The sequence below is a fragment of the Pyxicephalus adspersus genome, chromosome 4, assembly GCF_032062135.1.
Source record: "Pyxicephalus adspersus chromosome 4, UCB_Pads_2.0, whole genome shotgun sequence".
In the NCBI taxonomy this organism is placed as follows: Eukaryota; Metazoa; Chordata; class Amphibia; order Anura; family Pyxicephalidae; genus Pyxicephalus; species Pyxicephalus adspersus.
The window spans coordinates 73881200-73899751 of record NC_092861.1 but is presented as its reverse complement, the minus strand read 5'-3'; the positions used below and the strand labels follow the sequence as shown (position 1 = coordinate 73899751).

Below are 18552 nucleotides of genomic sequence, written 5' to 3'. Positions count from 1 at the left end.
CGCTGTACATTACATAGGAGTTGCAAATGACCAACAGATACAGACAGTGACACAGGAGAAGACCCTGCCCCCAAATGCTTATAATATGTTACTTTAAAACTAAAAATGGAAAACTAGATTTTAAAATACTACTTTAGGTTTAAAACAGTTGGTTAAGGATTTATGTACTAGCATGTTTGTGTCAGAGCTGGTTTACTCACTATGCAAGAAATTGTGTTAAAAAGCACCTAAGCAGCAGGTCAGAAGCACTTGTGAGCAAACTCAAATAGAGCTCAAGCATTTTAAACAGATCTCATGCCAAAATTAATAACCTTGAAAGTATACTACATTTGTCCCAAAGTTCATGTGATTTTTTTTTTTTATATAATATATATTATGAACTAATTTAATGGCAACACAGATCAACATAGCAAAATGTAGCCACCATGATGTTGTACAACTGACCTGCAAGTCAGTGCACTGTTGCTAATGTGCTAAATAGTTCCTATACAAAACAATGTTCTTGGTATTTATATTTGGTATTTGGTTTGTGTTGAGTCTTTAAAAAAAAAAAAAATCCCAGTGAAATATAATCATGTATTTCATGTGAATTTACCCTAAACATATCCTGTTCCTCCAGGTCCTTGGACTGTGGCTAAATGTTCCTGTATACTTTGTTCCAGTGGTGCTTATAGTTGCTTGTTGTACATTTCATAAATAATTTGCATTCTATTTTTCAAAGTGTTTAAATCACAGAACATTAATGCGATATTCATATCGCATTGAACATTAATGCGAAATCATGTATTCCCTGTCCTAAAGAAACATTCTGGTAATTCTACCACAATCACAAAGCTACATACATGCACACATTTTTTTAAATATTAGATGATTTCTCTTAATCAAGTGTCAAGCATATACAGCACCTGTACTGCCACTTCTATCTGAAACAGTTTAAATGACAAACAAATATAATCATATTGGAAAATTCTAAAACCGGACCCATTACTGCTTGTGAAAGTAAAATATATTTGTAATTTCTAAACCCCTAACCTATTGTTGAAAGTCCACATTTTTGCATAACACACAGATGTGTCATATTTGACCTGTATTAGTATTTAAATGTGATTGTCTAGGTCACTGTATTTTGAGAAAAAGATCCACTCTTCTGGAAATTGCTGGCTGCTACATGGAAAATGTAGATTTTGTCAGCTGTTTGCAGAGTCAGAATAAGATATATTAAACAGAATGCCCATTCCTTGTGCTATCAGTCTAAAATATGAGTCATGAAGTACAAAGTACTATAGCACAATAATAGATAGTGCTTGATGTGAAACCTGCTGCTATTACTATGGGTAGTCCCTAGATCAATTCATTGTGAAACCTGTGTTTCACCTTGTCGGACTTCTGCTTGTCAAGAAAATTTCTGGCAGGTATGATTATTGCTCTCTTTAAACTGTAAACCACTTTATGGCTAACTGGATGAGTAAATGTTTTTCTAGAAGTCGTGTTAAAGAGTTTATTGAAATCCTTATCTTGTTTGGAGCAATTTATGAACAGCAAAGAAGTGTATTTAAAAGTTCTTAGGGCAATAGCTTGCCCAGCTTTATGGAAAATCGATAGTTGCTTTAAAGGAAAACTTTCAGGTCTGCAAAAAAAAAAAAAACATTTATAGCAGCTGTACAAGCAATGTAATTTAAAATGATGACAAAAACTGTCAAAGTCAAATCATGCTACCTGAAGGCGTTTAGGATCTGATTTCCTGCTTGTATGATTAGCTTGTTGCATTTCCCTGAAATAGTGCTATTCATGGTAAGATAAATTCTAAGATTCTTCTATTTGTGGATACAAACACTGCAGGTTTTCTCATTACAATGCAAAGTCATTGATAAGCTGAATGACCTGATCTCCCTAGAGGTGAAAATCTTTGCCTTTGAACATGGCCCCTAGGCCTGATTGGCTGCCTTGCTTTTACTATATGAAATTTGTTTATTAACTTCTCCCCGCTTGGTCTGTCTCTATATATAAGCGTTACAGAAGGTGCCGCTCTCCCACAGCCCACCTTTCACTCCTATATTTCAGTGTTATTAAAACCGGGTAAAGATCCCACAGATTCAACCAGCTATCGCCCTATTGCATTGTTGAACTCTGATCTCAAAGTTTTTACCAGAATCTTAGCCACCCAATTAGGGAAGTCTTTACCGGCTGTTGTATGCAAGGACCGAGTGGGGTTTATCACCTGCCTTCTCACATAATTTTATTTTATTTGCAAATTCCAGACAGCGTAACATTGTCTATGACTCAACCCTGGTGCTACAAGTGGATTTTTTTTGCATTGGCCATAGCTCATACTAACGAGGGAAATTATCTCCTCCACAGATTTAAAAATTTGTGTTTTCTTTCTGCCATGTACCTTGAAATCTGACATCATGTGCAGTCCCCAACTAGAAATCTTACTTTTTCAGCTCCAACGCCATTTGAAAAAGAAATGCGTAGGGGGCCTTATTTTGTAATTCTTTTAAATTTTGAACGGAGAACCTGTACTACCTTACATTAAGCATCCTTACATGTGCAAATGGGAGTCCTATATTGGTCAGGAACTTCCATTTGAATTGTGGCAGGTTATATGGAGCAGGGCACATAAAAGTTCAGTATGTATGCTCTGTAAAGAGAATAACTATATGACACTTATGCATTGGTACCTCACTCAGGACAAATTTCAGGCAATTTTCCCTACCAGCAGAAACCTTTGTTGGCGATGTGGTTTTAATGGTGGTACATTATTCCTCATATTGTGGACCTGCCAGGACATTATTCAGTATGGGAGGGAGGATAATAATCTTCTGTCTTGCCTGGCGGAAAAAGATATAATGTTGGATCCTGTGACCCACCTACTCAATGTTCCAGTGAAGGGACTCTCCAAAAACCTGAAAGCGCTACTTGTCCAGATCCTCACTGTAGCAAGATGCCGTATCGCCGCCCAATGGAAGTTCACTCTCCCCCAGCCCTCTCCGATTTATGTGTTTGTAAAAAGCTTATCCACAGATAGGAGCAAGTGTCAGCCCTAGTTATATAACCATCTTGATAAACATTATGCCCCATGGGACCAAAGCCTTTTATCGTGATCTGCTACTGGCAACAGTACAGGGTGCTTTTGGGAGTGTGACTGGATGGTATGTACCGTAGCCCTGCTAAGTGCCCTTTATTGCTTACCGCCTTTTTTCTCGCCTCTTCCCCTTTCCCCACTCCTCTCTTTTATCTTGCACTTTTTCTATCCTGCTCCTTTGCCTTTTTATTTCCTCTCCTCAGCCTTTTCTTTATGGTGTATGCGGATAAGAAACTTTAGGGGTAGTCACAAGTGCCTTTGACTGCATGGATAGTTTAACCCACTCCTGTGTATTGTTTTTTTATCAATTCCATTTTCAGTTACTGTGCAGATAACTATGTTGGACATGTATCTCACAAATTATGTACCTACCATGTGTGCCTTATTCTTAGCAAGGACTAGGTGAAACAAACAATTTCATGAACAGAACAACTATTTCTATGTGGTTAATCCGCATCAAGAAATCTTGTTGTCTGAGTCCCATCCTACTGTAGTAACACTGCAAACGTCTAGGTTGGTGACAAACTTTCTCCACTGTATTTCTCGAATGTTTACTTTAATTGTTAAGAAAACCTAAAATTTGTACCATAAATGATTGTTTTTTTTTTTTTCCCCTGAAGGTGCAATATAACTTTACGACTTTAAAAGATTGCACTATTTTAGAAAAATAAACATGTACTGTTTCATGATATATATTGGGCATGCGCAAAAGGAGCAGCCAGGAGTCTCCTGGGATGCATGGCGTAGGTGCACCCATTCGCTGCGGCGATAACCAAGACAAAGGGCAGGTGCTTCTTTTTTACTTTACATAAAAGGGTAGACAAAACTTTTATAAAGTAATAACATTGAGTTTAGGTCCACTTTAAAATGTATCTCTAGGCAAAACCTTTTTAGTTCTTGACAGACTTTTGGTTAGAATTTCAGTCATCGATTTATTGCTGTCTGTATCCCTTTTAGGATTGATCACGTTATTTGTGCTGTTGATCATTAAGAAGGAAATCCAAAATTTTAACGTTGTCCCTAAAAAAAAAAGAAAAAAGATTAAATCTTGCAGTGGGAACACCTGTTACAAGAACAACTGAGGTGCACAGAAAGGAAAAAATTAATCTGGCAGTTTAAACTTAAAAAAAAAAAAAAGGAAATAAAGTACCTACAACCGATTATGACCTACAACACCTTATTACACAAATCACATATAACGTATAAGATATACTCCTATTGTGATTTACATACTATCATGCATATCAGAATTCATTCCTTACCACACATATGGTATTAATACCCTCAATATCTGGAAGGTATCTAAAACTATGGCGTATGTTGTATATATTGATTATACCATTGCAACAGAATGAAATATTCTAAGAATGTCTTTGCATTTTTTCTGTATTTTATTGTCCAGTCTTTGTTAAACGGTCTGAGCACGTCCCCTGATGAAGCCTATCAGCGAACCATACTTCTTGCTCAAAAGAATTTTGTAAAATCTGTCTAGGTAAAGGGTCAGAAATCCCATGATGTTAATGGGAGAGTCCCACCTTATCTTTAATATGTACTTACATGAATGTGATGGAAATTAACCATTGTAAACAATACATTTGATTTTGAACTGCTGCAAAGAAAATCCCTGCTGTCCTGTCCTTTATTTCCTTTCATTTATATGCTTATCACCTCAGGAGGCGGCTCTAGCATACTCATCAGATTTTGAACCCAAGAGGGAAAAACAACTCCTTCAATTGCATTAAAAAAAGATACACATTTAAATAAACCTTTCATGCTTTAGATGGATGCTATGCTATAAATCCAAAACCTTGAACAAAATGGAGTGTGTATCAGTATCCAGCTCTTAGTTCTTGTCAAATGAAAAATAATTACCAATCCTCTGTATTTAATAGTATCCTGATTTTTCTTTAGCTTAACTTTCCTCAAACCACACGGCAATATTCCCATTTTAACAGCCGTAGGAAAGGATTACGCCATGCTGGAAGTGGTCTGACTGAAGCTATAAATAGCTGTGCGGATTGCACACAAAGAAAAGAATGTAAAACAATAGGAATCCAAACGGCTGGTACGTCTGCAGCATTTTCCTAGAAGACACATCAATAAAATGCCTAAATAAAGACTTCTCCAGATTTTTTGCAGCGTGGACTTAGGAGACCTTTCGGCACATATGCCGGGAGTTTACACAGCAATATGGATCAAATAGGAATATTTAAATGAAGGAGCAAGACTGATCACAAATAGAGTTGTGCAGTTTACAATGAGCTTAAGGACAAGAAACAAATGCAGTCCATTCAAAAGATCTACAAATCAGAGTCCTAAGCTTTGGTGTATAATAAACTCTTTGAGTTTTGTTTGAGAAATGCTGAAGTGCAGAAACAGCAAGTTTAGTATTATACTATACTTCAATTGTTTTAGAGCAGAGGGATATTTATTAGGCCATTTTTACACCACCGGTCCAAAAGAGAAAGAGATATCAAACTGGTAAAGATACACTGCAATCACAATGAGAAATTAAACTTTAACTATAGTGAACATGGCACACTTTCTGCTCCTAATTCGTTCTCTGACAAAACAGGGAAACTTTTCTTCGATTTGCAAAAATATACGAAAAAAGGCAGTCCTTAAAATTGTTCTGTAACACCACATACAATTTCAAGGCATCCCCAATAATGGTAATTTAAGGATTTATGCACTTTTCAGGTTGCTCTCAAATCCAGATTAAAAGGTAGGAGAATAGGTGGTGGTTCAAGTTTAAATATATTCGATGACCTAAAGAAAAATGGGCCAACCCTTTAACTATGAATAGAATATGTAAAAACCAAAGAGAGGAAGGTTTTTTTTTTTGGCAAACAAAGGAGTATTGTATTCAATTATACATTTCATAAATAGGAGTACATCACATATCAATACTGGTGAACCACCATAAAAATTGTTGTCCCGTATGGTTAAGTCCAGGCCCTAGAGAGCGCTATACATACATTGTCTAAGATTATGCACACATATATATCCATAGCTTGTTATGTTGCAGGACAAAATATCAGTTCATATTAACCGTTTTTACCTAATGGGTTTCACCTGTTTTTTGGCTTCTTCGGAAGTAGCGGCACATCAGCGAATTTGTTTGCAGTTATAATATCTAAATATATAAACACATGCATTGAAAATGATATTAAATTTGTGTGAAACATTTTTTGACACAAACATACAGGGGTACTGTTTTAAATATCAATGGTCAAAACCAATTTCCCAAATGATGGAGGAAGATATTTGTAGTCTTACAGGAGATATCAAATAAACATAAAAGTAAGGAGTTTTATAAATACTGTAAGTTGTAAAAATGACTTACATGATATTTTGTGCGACTTGGTTGAACTGATGTAAGTATAAGAGAGTCCCAAACATTTGGGGGGAATATGGCGATGTTAGGGTACACATCAAACATGTACTTAAAAGCAGGCAGGCTTAAGCACCACGAGATATGGTGGAATCTAAAATAAATTATTGATAATTAAATCATATATTGAGGGCGCCAATATAGTAAATGTTGCTGATATCACACAAACCTGTGGTTTTTAGGACTCCAAGATGTTTTCCTGTTAAGCAGATGTGTATTCTGCTGCTGGCGTGCAGAGGAGCAGGATAAACCCCTGGCGCTGTTTCTCTATATAGGACGGCATACCAGGGACCTCACCACGTGCACGCTGCTGGTGTGTATATGTGTGTATATATATATATATATATATATATATATATACACAGTGAGGGAAAGAAGTATTTGACCCCCTGCTGATTTTGTATGTTTGCCCTCTGACAAAGAAATGAACAGTCTATAACTGCATGAAACAGCATGTTGGTGTGAGAGACAGAATACCAACAAAAGAACTCTCAAAAACCCAGTTCTCAAAAGTCAGAGCTTGATGTGCATTGTAATGAGTGAAATAAGTATTTGATCCTCTATCGACCAGCAAGATTTCAGGCTCCCTGGTGTCTTCACTGTATGCAGGTAACGAGCTGAGATTAGGAGCACCCTCTGTAAGGGAGTGCTCCTAATCCAAGCTTGTTACAGTACCTCTATAAAAGACACCTGTCCACAGAAGCAATCAATCAGATTCCAAACTAGCCACCATGGCCAAGACCAAAGAGATGTCTAAGGATGTCAGGGACAAGATTGTAGACCTATACAAGGCTTAACTGGGCTACAAGACTATTGCCAAGCAGCTTGGTGAGAAGATGAAACAGTTGCCGCAATGATTCTCAAATGGAAAAAAAAAAACAAAATAACTATCAATCTCCCTCGGTCTGGGGCTCCATGTGAGACCTCTCCTCGTGGAGTTCCAATGATCATGAGAATGGTGATGAAGCAGCCCAGAACAACACGGGGGGGAACTTGTCAATGATCTCAGGGAAGCTAGGACCATAGTCACCAAGAAAACAGTTTTTTTGATGTCATCTGCTGTCAAGAATGTATAGAAATACCATTTTGCAGGTTTTTATTACTTCCCACTCTACTAGTAATCTCACTACTCCCCTTGACAATGCTTTCGTAAATATTAATCTCCAGGAGCATAGCGTCATCTTTGTTTAAGCATTTTCTGCATCTGCGTTCTGAATTCAGATACTATCTGGGAGATGCTTCCATCCTGTAATTCCTAGAGTCTGTGCTGTTCTTGGCTGTATTCATAAATGGCACAGATCAACTCTGCTTTGAACTATCACCCCGTGTCTTGCTATAAATTTGAAGGACATGGAGGAAATACTTTCTTCTACCTGTAGCAAACTAATGATACATTATTTTAACGTAGGCACTGTAACTTGACTGTTTGTATATTAAAAGTGTTTAAACTGTGTTTTTGTAAACATGGCATTTTTTATTGTACAGTTTCATATTTATGTTATATGTAAGGAATTGGTACTGCAGAGTTGTAAAGTCACTGAGGTCTAGTTTAGGTACCCCAGCAGATTGTTTGTTATATTTAGAAATTCACACAGCTGTGCAATTAGGGAAAGTGTTCAAGTTCTTCTGTAGCATTTTTAATACATGCACACAAAAGTTATTTTAGTTTTTGTTTTGTTTTTAGATCACTAAGACTTTTTACATTATTTTTTTCCAATAATTTATCTTTCTACACCTGTTAAAAGCAAAACTGTATTACAGTGCACATAGGTCAGAATGATTAATACAAAAGAATGTTTGTTTCTGCTCCTAACCTGTGTGAGAACTGTATAAAAATGCTGAGGTCAACTCTTCAGAATCCAGCTGTTTTACCAGAATCATTTTTCACTGATGAGGTAGCAGGCATGTATGGTGTTTTCTCTGGCCTCTTGAAATCCAGGAATTTGCAGCTATGGTCCTCGAAACTAGCCACACTCCAAATTGAAACATTAAATAGCTGCCATTTTTTTTTAGTAAGGTAAGTCTATTTTTGCTGATAACATTGTATTAAACTATAAATTCATGTTGTTTTTCACTGGATCAGCATTAAGACTTAAAGTAATTTTAAACCATTAGATGAAAATGCTTCCTCCCTAAAACTTCTTGAATCTATCAACATTTGTAAAATATTATTTTGTCCTAACAGTTACTTCTTATTTTTTGAAGTTCTGTGCAGTCTGCAAATCAGAGATGACTTTGGAACCTTTGGTTGGTCAAACACCTAGCACCTTTCTTCAGGACTACATGTTCTTTGACATAAAAGCAAAATTAAAATTAAAAAATTGCAACCAGGCAGGTCCTTTTCAGCAGAAAGGACAGGCAGTGTTCCTTCTGTAAAAAAAAAAAAAAAAAATACACTTACCTGCCTGATTGCAGTTTTTTTAAATTACTCTCTTCTCTTTTTGTACCATCACAGGTGGTGCCATCTTCTGCTGCTCTTTTTTTAAGTGTGGATCTTTGACCATTTGGATTAGTCAGGCCACGATGTCACATCTCCTGCACATGAACTTGCGAGTTCATTCACTTCCAACAGCCTCAGACAATGCCAAGACCTGCAGCATATTCCAGCATTCTGAAAAAAATTGCTAACATGCATGCAAGCATGTTTCAATGCAGAGGGGGCATCCCCTGTCCTTTCTGCAATAAAAATCTTGCCTGCTGTCAGTTTCGTAATCTGGAACTCCAGTTCCATAAGGTGCTCGGTTTCTGGGAGTCCACTTCCATAATCTTCCACAGAGAGACCTTGCAAGATATTGTCAATTTTTTGTTGTATTTACAGTGTATTTTAATGCTGCTAATGTAAAGAAGACATAAAAGCAATAACAATGGAATGTATACTACATAAAGCAGTAAAACTGTATTACTGATATATTTCATGACATTGACGGATTATTCTATTTGTTGTGTTAAGAAGTATTTTTATGGTTTTACTTGCTTGCTGATTTGTTTGTAGTGAATGCAGATGTTGCTAAGTGGGAAAACTCAATTTCAAAAAAGACTTATGTTGGTTAATAGCACTACATGTTTGTATGGTAAGAAGGGTTTGTAAATGTCTTCATTCCAATTATTACACGAGAGGAAAACACCAATTAGCCAACCTAATGAGAGAACACAGTCTGAACCAGTATACATTGCAGAAGAGAAAATTCAAGTGTTCCAGCTTTGAAGAGGTGTCTCGGTAAGCTGAAGCTTGATGAGCTTGTTCTCCATTGATTTCAATTTGATTTTAATGTGCTTCTGTTTAGGGCCCTTCTGTTAAGAGTGTGGAAAGAAAAGAGGAGCAGATGCCTTTGATAAGACAGTAGTTAATTTATGTCTCATAATGAGATGTAGTTACTACAGACAGACTTAAAAATCAATACCAATAAACCTGAAGAGATTTGCAGAAGGTGCACTAGATAGTACGTCTGTAGTGCTAGTTGGGAATGGTTGGAATCGACTTTGGAGACTAATACATTTTTTAATTTTTTTTTTGCCTCAGTCTTGTTTAATAATTCTGTGTGTTTTAAGCCTAGATTCAGCTTCACCTTAATCCTATTCTGTTTTGCGGACATAACTTGCTTTACCTTTTTAAATGTTTGCTTTGAACATGATAATCTTTAATACATAATGTGTTCATAATATGCCAACATCCCAAAGAGACTGAAATCTTGTAGAACAATGGAAACTTTATTCTATTTTGTGTTTAAAACGCAATTAACCCTTGACTGTTAAAAAAGTAACAACATCAATGTTATGCTCCGTGTATTCCTAATCTACATTCAGTTATGGCATGTGAAATCACTCCATTGTTTTCCCCTTCCTTGCACATGTGCATTGTTATGGCATTACAGCAATATGTGTTCGTGGGATCCTGGCCTTAAGCAGTCATGTGACTCATTTCTATGGAGTGTCTTTTCATAATAAATCAGCATAGGACAAGACAAACTTTAGAAGAGGAAATACTCTGAAGGTGGAAGTCGATGAGATGGAATGCACCGACCAAAAGTCAGTGCAAAAAAAAAACTTCCATTTCTGCAGCAGCAGCAGCTTCTTTGCACATTTAAAAAAGTGGCATAGTTAAACTTTTGACGGAGCCAAACATTTAAAATTAACACTGGGAGTTTAATGAGGTGCAGTTTTAGAAAACAGCTGAAATAACCCAACAAAGCTAAAGCCAACATGTTCCTTGTATTCTTTTGAATTTTTACATACAGAAGTCCACATGTCCTTCCCTATACAGAAATAATGGAAAGGTAAAGGAATCATACTTCATGTAACTACTGCTCTGTAAAAGTCCTTGCTTTCTTTCTGCATTACCAACCTTAAAAAACAGAAAAGGGCAGGACTGAATCTGATTGGTGGCTTTTAAAAACATAGTTTTGATTTTTTTAAAGTATTTTACTTAAAGCTGTAGATTTCAAAACATAAACTGGTTAAAGCACATATGGGATTTGTGTGGCTGGCTTTCTGTCTACTTTGAATAGTTGTATTAGAAATTATGCCCCGGATATTGGCACAATTGTGAACCATTTTATCTAAATGTTTCTTTTGAGTGAGAGATGACACTAGGTTTTTAAGAAATGATGAAAATATAGAAAGATTAACAATAAAAATTATAGGTACATATTTATGAAATGTATTTCCTCACTCTGACTGTTTTCTAGTTGTAATATTTACACATTTCTTTCAATGATCCTTTTAATTGTTAAAATGAATGCATATTATTTAGAAAGATACTGTGATATTGAAGGGAACGAAAGTAGTTACCTAGTTTTGGAAATCACCATGAAACCCTTCAAACTAGGCAGGCAAACAGAAGTTTAATTTTCTTTATTTACAACGAGTAAAGCAGTGAGTGGTGCCAGTGTTATGTGGTGTGGGTTCTGCATTGAACAGTAAGTGCTGGTAAACCTAAACCTGGATATGCAACCTTGAGATGCATACAGGGAGGGAGCACAGTCTTGGTCCACTGGGCTTGGCTTTATAATACCAATTCACTCCTTTCCTTTTTCTGTCTATAATCTAAAAATTTTGGAACCCCAGTTGGAAAAAAATCTCCAAAAAATCTTTCTCTAGGTCTCTCTATCAGCTAGCTCTCTCTATCTAGCTATCTCTCTCTATGGCCTCTATTTGTAAACTATGTATTAGCACGTGTCGAATCCCTAAATAAACCAATTACATTTACCTTTATAAAACATATACACATGGGTAATGCCCACTTTGATGACCAGTAAAAAAAAATGAACTTTAAGACTGGGTTTGTTGGTGGAAAAGGGGAATTTTGAATGAGTATTCCATGAATTCATTTATCTGCAGATAGTGGAATGCACTCAAAACACACCTCCCCTCTCACCCCTCATCGTTCAATGTGCTGCTGTCTAACATTACAGTATTTCTAGTGAAAAAAAGCTCAAGGAGACTTGAAATGCTATGTTTAATTTTTGTGAATTTTACATCTTTGATTGAAGGAAAATATTCTAAGGCATGCATTCTTGTTTTTCCTTATTCTAGCCTGTCAATCCTAAATGTAAAACTTTATGACCAGCATTGCCATTGAACCTTTATTGGTATAATGTAATAGAGTAGACTTAGAACAAAACTGGTAATTAAATACTTGCTCATAAATAGCCTCTGTATGAATAGGCTGGACCATTGTTCATTGGTGATATGTAAATTGTAAAACAACATTGCAACTAATCCAATTTTATTTTGTACTGAAGTCAATGCAGTGAACAATGGATTGAGATAAGTCACTAAATCTACCTGCACAAACTAGATTTTTGTCTCCCAAAAGATGGTAGTGGTTGTCTCTGGCAAAAAAAGTTAGCATATGTATAGTGGTCCCCTCTAATTAATCAATCCTTCCTGGTGGATTATTGAACAACAACTGTTGTACTCTCCTGTGGAGGAGAACGTATAGTGAGGTGCCACTCACTCTTTTGCCCTCCTCCCCTCTAATTGGAACAGTGCTGTGTGGTGTAGCATTCTTTCCTTCTCCTGTCACTGGAAATGATCATGAAAGATTATTTCCATTACCAGAAATCTGACATCTGTGCAAGGCTCAAAGGTTACAGTTGGAATTGAGCTATCCTAAAATTCAGCAATACTTCAGAAGTATTGGCACCTTGTAGTAACTGCAGGTTAATGTTTGCCTTTAAATGAATTGCTGTGCTGCTATGGAGCCCCCTGAATCCCAGCATCAGACTGTACATGAGACCATGAGCTCGTCTTCAGTCCAGACCCGCTTACCAGGACTTTTTTGGACAATTGAGCCTCTGTAATTTTACACCTAATTTACAGTAATGGGGGCATAGTTTTTGTTGGGGCAAAAAATAATAAATATAAGTTATATTACATCTCTACATTACATGCACAATTTCCAGTTGTTTAATCACATTAAACATCTTGTTCATCCTAGCAGAAATGCACTCCTCTAATTACAATATTTTGAGCATTTTAATATTTACTTAATAAGTATTTCATGGAATATATGTCTAGCTGCCTTAAAAGTCCCATTTGTGGTATATCTTGTTTTGTCTTTGTTCATTTTCAATATTAGTCCAACATTTGGTTTAGTTATTAAAAATCTTGTGCTAAGTCACAGACCCCTCTTCATCAATGACACACATCTCCATGGCATGGGTGGTGTGTTGTAGTATAGGTAACTGTAAAAGCTAAATATACCAAATTGGAAGTGCACAGGACCACTTTGGATTTCGGTCAAGATAAACAGGTGTTTTTCCTTCAACTATTTTTATTAGAACAAAATGAAGCAAATATGAGAAGACCATTGTTAGGATTAACATACTTTTTCACACTGAGCAGAAAATAGGACCACATACAGCCTATGCTTAGGAAAAAATGGACTCCATAGGAACACAGAGATCTGTTTTAACACTAATTCAGGCACGTGTCATGTTGTGCTTTTAGTGTTGCTACCTTTTTATTCAGGTTAACTTTAGGCAATTACTTAGTAAATTATTTAGGAAACGTGCCTTAAGCTGCGTACACACTTCCAATTTTTGTCGTTGGAAAGGATCTTTCACGATCCTTTCCAACGACAAGGGAGTGCACGATGCATGAACGGTGCTGTACATACAGGGTCCGGTCGTTCATTTCCAACGACTATCCTCGTTCGTCGGCGTCGTTGGTTACTTTTTTTACAAACGATTTTTGGCCAATCGGTCGTTCGTTCGTCGTTCATTTCCAACGATAAAAATTGGACATGTGTACACAGCTTTAAAGAACTGTACTTCGGAGTGTTGCTATGTCACTAGAGATATCGGTCACTGTTCAGTAAACCTACTTTGTGAACCAAGTTGCATATGATGTTTAATTTAACCTATTACCTGATTTATACTTTAGTGTGTGTTTCCCCTATAAAATAATCTTCTTCATGTAACTTAGAATGTACTCTCTGTGCATTCATGTAAAGAACATCACCATAATAACCACTGTCAGCAAATGCTGAATGTTGTAAGCCTCAACATATTACACATTTATTTCAATCAATATTTCTTATGCTGGCCATGCACATGGATTTAATTGTAAAAAATAATACATTTGCATCCGTACTATATAGTTATGTAAAACATGGACTTTGTTAGGGAGATTTCCCATTGCTAATTGTTCTGGTGACTATGGTCACTTCTAATAAAAGATCTTTGCAGTTAAACACAGATTGCAGTTGACACTAGAATATAAGCTCTTATACAGCATTCCCTAATTCAAGTATCCACACAAAATATAAAAACCCTGAAAAGACACACATTGGATTTATTTTATAAAACAGGGATTCTGACATCCCCTTAAACATTCCCATAAACATGGCCCTGAAAGATTCACACAAGAGAATATTTGAGGGAATGTCTGATTAGGTTAAAAGCAATAAAAAAGCAACATGGTCCAATATCCATATAACCATACAGTGATATGCAAATATCAGCCAGTGATCAGGGTGCTTACTATGAATCTAATCCTGGCATGGCCAAGGTAATTGAGGGGAATAATAGGTGCAAAATAAAGTTTATTTCTGATCGTCCAAACAAATGACATAGAGTGTATATGCTATCAAAACATAAGTGAAACTGACCTAGTGTTCATTAAAATAACGCGAAACAGAATGTATAAATGCTAATTAATATACTATCCAGTAGCTAGAAGATATTATGAAATTATTAACGCAATTAAGGAACGGTCAACTTGAGCAACAGTGATGCATGTTCCTGTAACTGTTGCTTCCCCAGAATCCAAAACAGGAGATGGGGGTATCCTCCAAAAAGGATATGGATACTGGTGACAAGTGCCTGAGTGGCGAATTTCACTCATTTTGGGTGACTTCCTGTTTTGTCTCCAAAGGCAGGAAGGTAATTGAAATCTGATCAGAAGTGTTTTAGAAGAAACTATCACTCTCAAAACTTTAAAAAGAAGAGTATTGGGTGTTTAAGATTCTTTGACAATGGCACTGTATTTGGTTTTAATTACTTTGCTCATTGTTTTTCTCTTGCTTTAGGCTTTGTTAACTAATTTTATGGAGTGTACTTAAATTATGATTATTGAAAATAATTAAATAAATAAAATGTCATGTTACACAATGTACAAAAAAAACAACAATGTCCTGAGAAAACACAAGACAAACACATTAGGATAATGCAATGATGGAAAAGTAAAATACATAGAAACCAGAGTATCTCAGTTTTTTTAATATATTTGCAGAAGGAAAAGAAGAAAAAAGCAATAGAGAGGAGGGTGTGGTGGTGGTGGTGGGGGGTGGGTTTTTCCCGACTTAATGTGTCAGCTCGGTCTTTACAATCAAACACAATAACTAATTCTTCTTAAAAATGAGCCACCCACCAATCTACCATACTCTGCAGATGTACTATACTGAACCCAGTAACACCAGGTCTGGATAAATTTATCGGTCTGATTCATCCCAGCTGTTGTCAGGTCTTCTATACGGTAAACATCTGCCACCTTCCTTAGCCAGTGCCCTAGGGTTGGCGGTTTGTCACACCTCCACATTGCGGGAATTAATGCCTTTGCGGCATTCGAAAGATGTCGTAATAAAGAGTTTTTGTATGCCTTTTTCGACATATCAGAGACATGAAGTAACGCCAAAGGGGGTTTATCTTTAATAATAATATCTGTGAACTTATAGACAAGGTCTGCCACCGAAGACCAGTAAGTAGACAAAGAAATGCACTCCTCAAAAATTATACAATAACGTACCAGGAGCCAATCCACATCACCAGCAGATGATGTCACACTTTACATTTTTATGTAATAAATTGATGCTGAAGAAGACCGTAAAGGCCCTTGTGTCGCCAAAATCAGAGCCTAATTTTTCTATTTGGACACAGTTTGATTAATTGTTTTTTAAATGTTATCATATTTTGAAAAATATGTTCCTTTTCCTTTTAGATTTTTGTAAGCTCTTTAATTTCTTGGAATTCTTAGTGACTCAGATCCTGCTGGAATAATTATTCAAATTTGATTGGATTTCTTGGCTTTTCTGCATGAGATCTGTAACAACATATGGTCTATATTTAACTGTTAATTTCTTTGTTACTATGGCCTTTAGTCTGTTCTTTTTCATTATATTGTTTTGAATTTTCGTGTCTTGTCCTTTTAAAGATGGTGTTTTAGGATGACTCTTAAGTGAAGCTGTGTTTTGCCAAGGAAGGTCAAAAGAAAGTTTACCTTAATGGCGCTGTCCCCAACAAAATACAGACTCATCTTCCTTTACTCACCCACCACTGCATTCAGCCATCAGGAGTGGGAAATGGAAGCCTTGTATATGTTCTGAGTCACTGTGGTCAGATCATATGAATAGCTGAGAATGTGTCTCTGCCCTTATGTGACCACGTGTGGCTAAGACACAACAAAGTATTTTCACCCCCAACTTAAATGCATCAGTATGAAATCCAAATAATCAGGACAGTAGGTGGGCAGAAAGGAGCTAGAAAGTTTACAAGTACTCACAATATGTGCTATTTTCTGTCTCCTTTCTTCTCTTCCTCATTGGTGGTGCATTTATTTGCAGTCTTTTTTTTATATCTTTTTACTCTGTGATCAAATGGATTACTACTGTGTATGAATGGCAGGAGAGGTTCAGTCACCAGTTGCTCATATGGCTGGCAAGCAGCCTTGTGCTTTTTGAAGCCTCTGGCATGTTCTGCATCTGATGAGAATTACAATTTTGTACAGTATCAATGACATAAATAACCTATCTGCTCTTTTGGACTGCTAATTTTAAAGAGCTTCTGTCCTCACATGGACACACGGTGTTTTACCTTATAGTCTGTGAGTGGGGAGTGATGCATGTAATTAACTGAGCTGCCACAAAACAGGTTCAAAATATATGTAATGAAAGTTTAAACTGAAAAGAATAAAACCTTGTGTAAATCATAATTTTTATTTTGCACTACCAAATGAAAAAAGCCTATGTAAGGCTCATGAGCAGAAGTTCTGAATTAACATTATGCTGCCATCAATTAGAGTTTACAGGAATGGTTAATCTACCATCTTTTTAGTGCCAATTGGTATTTTGATGAAAGGTGTACTTTTTTCAGAGCTGGTCAATGTTGCATCTGAGCCTTTAAAATCAAACCTGCTCACTCATTCAAATCAGTGTGTTTATTCTATACCTATAATCTTAACTTTCCTCTAATTTTTGTGACATAAAACCTATGAGATCAGAAATCACTTGTACTCCAGTAGAGAAAGTTAATGGGGGAGTCCTCCTTTTTAGTTATTTACACTTGTCGGTAATATGTTCTGCCATTGATTGCCCTCCTTTTTTGACACCTAGGCCCTCAGCACATTTTTCCTCTGTACAAGGATGTAGTGAAAGTAGCTATTTATCCATCTTGTGTCATCTTGAGATGTTGTTCTGTGAATTAGTTTTTGTAATCGCTCTGTAAAAGCTCTCCTTATTGACCTTGATAACCAAAATATGCTAAATTTTGCAAGGACTGTGTGTGCAAGGATCTCATTCTGAATGTACATTTCAAACTTGGCCTTCTTTTTTCTAATTTCCATACAATTATTGTCATTTGTATAATCGTGATGATAAATACTGAAGCCAATCTAAAAAACTCTGGCCGGTGAATAATTGCAATGACTGTTATTTTACTTTATATATTCATCAGAGGTCTTTCAATTAATTGCCTCTTTATCAGATTTTTGATTGCTTGGTTTGCTACAATGCTGTAAAGTAAAATGATCATGAAACAATATTTTTCAATTTACTCCAAAAGCCCTTCTTCAGTGCAGTGTTTAATCCATCTAAGATTTTACATGACTATACGAGGGGGTTTTGAGTAGTTCCTGGCTTTGCCCCCTTCCAGATGAAATAAAGAAATGAGTGTGGGGGCATATGACAGCCTAATATCTTAGTGACTTAGGATGAAACCTGGCTCAACATCTATGATCCTGAAACCAAGGAACAGTCAAAGGAATGGAGCCACATTGGGTCCATGTGGCCAAAGAAAGTCTGAACCCAGAAATCAGCCAAAAAAGTAATGGCGTCCGTTTTCTGGAACAAAGACAGTGTTCTGTTGGTAGACTGCCTCCTACCTCAGGGCTCTAGTATCACTGGACAGTATTGTGCTAACCTCCTGGACCAGCTGAAGGAGCCAATTAGGATGAAACGCCATGGAAAGTTGACCAAAGGCATCCTTGTTTTGCAGGACAATACACCTGCGCACGCGTTCAACGTTGTGGCTGCCAAATTGAACACCCTGGGTTTCCAATTGGTCCACCATTCCCCCTACTCACCTGACCTGGCCCCTTCAGATTATTATCTGTTCCCGAATTTGAAGAAAAACAACTGATGGAGCAACGTTTTGAGGACATTTCTGACATCAAAGATGCTCCTGAGAGTTGTTTTGCGGCTCGACAAAAGGACTTTTTTTTTTTGATTGGTCTAGAAAAGCTGCAATCACGTTGTACCAAGTGCATCAGTCTCAGGGAGGAATATGTTGAATAAATGTGTTATTTATTAACTCTGGCTCTCTGCTTTTTGGGCAAAGCCAGGAACTTCTCAGCACTC

The 18552-nt window shown here is 36.6% G+C and overlaps 1 protein-coding gene and 1 long non-coding RNA gene across 3 annotated transcripts in view; one reads left to right on the top strand and one right to left on the bottom strand.

The window, feature by feature from the left end:
* BACH2 (BTB domain and CNC homolog 2) overlaps positions 1-18552 on the top strand; it is a 164671-nt gene that overhangs the window by 37975 nt on the left and 108144 nt on the right. The window lies entirely within an intron of this gene.
* The window catches only part of LOC140328799 (uncharacterized), a 22320-nt gene continuing 7636 nt past the window's right edge, over positions 3869-18552 (bottom strand). The window contains exons 2-3 of the long non-coding RNA XR_011920353.1: positions 6147-6221; positions 3869-4105 (exon numbers count right to left, since the gene is read on the bottom strand). This is a non-coding gene — a long non-coding RNA (uncharacterized lncRNA). The remainder of the gene's footprint in view (positions 4106-6146; positions 6222-18552) is intronic.